This window comes from Hydractinia symbiolongicarpus, chromosome 3, assembly GCF_029227915.1.
Source record: "Hydractinia symbiolongicarpus strain clone_291-10 chromosome 3, HSymV2.1, whole genome shotgun sequence".
NCBI lineage: Eukaryota > Metazoa > Cnidaria > Hydrozoa > Anthoathecata > Hydractiniidae > Hydractinia > Hydractinia symbiolongicarpus.
Window position 1 is genome coordinate 11,867,902 of NC_079877.1, and position 1,356 is coordinate 11,869,257.

Sequence of the window (1,356 nt, forward strand, 5' to 3'; positions counted from 1 at the left end):
TTCCTTGTGTTATTCATACACCCAACAACAGCACCCATATCAATAAGACTAGAAAACCAAACAACTTCTGTCACTACTTTACTCACAACACAAGGTGACTGCCAGAGCGGTTTTGTTTACCCCAAACTCGTCCCAGTCTTTTTATTAACGCGGTCTCGCGCTATGTTGAATTGGTGTATAGCGAGAAGCACGCAATGCGGTATAAAAAGGACGGGCGAACCCGTGGATTTTCCACAGGCTAACGACTAGTTCTTATCAATTATTGTGTGCAAAATTTGAGAGAATTGTTCTATTAGTTTGTAATTTTTATTTCTAGTGAAATTTCATATTAGAAAGTGCAATAGAATGAATATGCATTATGCACAATAATTTAGTTAGTGATTCTGATCTAAAATAAAAGTTTATCAAAAGTTTATTTGGAAACGGTTTTGAGCGACATACCTAATGTGATTATAAATTACATCAGCTTTATTGACATTAAATCGCAAAACTGCAAAAGATACATGAATCCAACTGTAATACCACAGACGTGGTTGTGCAAGATATTTCCTTGTCTAATATTGTTCTGACTGATATTTACTTAGTCATTGTATTTTTAAAATAGAGTATGAATTATATAATTATGCTTTAGATAAATTATTAAAACTAATTACATATGGTTTATTTCTTTGCTTACAGCCTACCTTTGCCTTATACTAACCTCACATGGGCATGTTCCATTCATGTCAGGTACAAAATCGATGTCTTCGTTTTCCTCACTTCAATTACCTCTTAGTTTTAGATTATCTTGCAATCTTGTAGAAAAGGGGTCGCCATCTACGACACACTTGCTGGGACATTTAAGATTAAATTGCCACAAACCAGTTTCCTCATTGAATACATCTTTCTACTATAATGCAGAGTTATGATTATATGACATTATATGATATTAAATAATCATATTTAATAGTCAAGCTTACCTTATTGTCTTAGAAATGGTAAGCGACGCTCTAACCACCGAGCTGTCTTTATTTCAGAAGAGCTGAATTTGAACCAGCGACCTGTGCTTTGGAAATACAATGTGTAACTTACGTAACAGTCGTGTAGTCTAACTTTATTGTCAGGTTCTGTATGGTGGTTAATAATAACTGTAGCGTGGTTTTATGCCGTTAACAAATAAAAGAAAATAAGTCCACTGATAATACACTTAAATAGATTGGGAATATATAGCTAAAATATATAAAAAAATATAAAAAAAATATATAAAAAAAAAAAAAAAATAGATAATAGAAAATACACACCTTATTATCAGGAAGAATATTAGCATTATTACTATCTTCATCATTGATATCATTAACGTCATCAGATTCATTATTG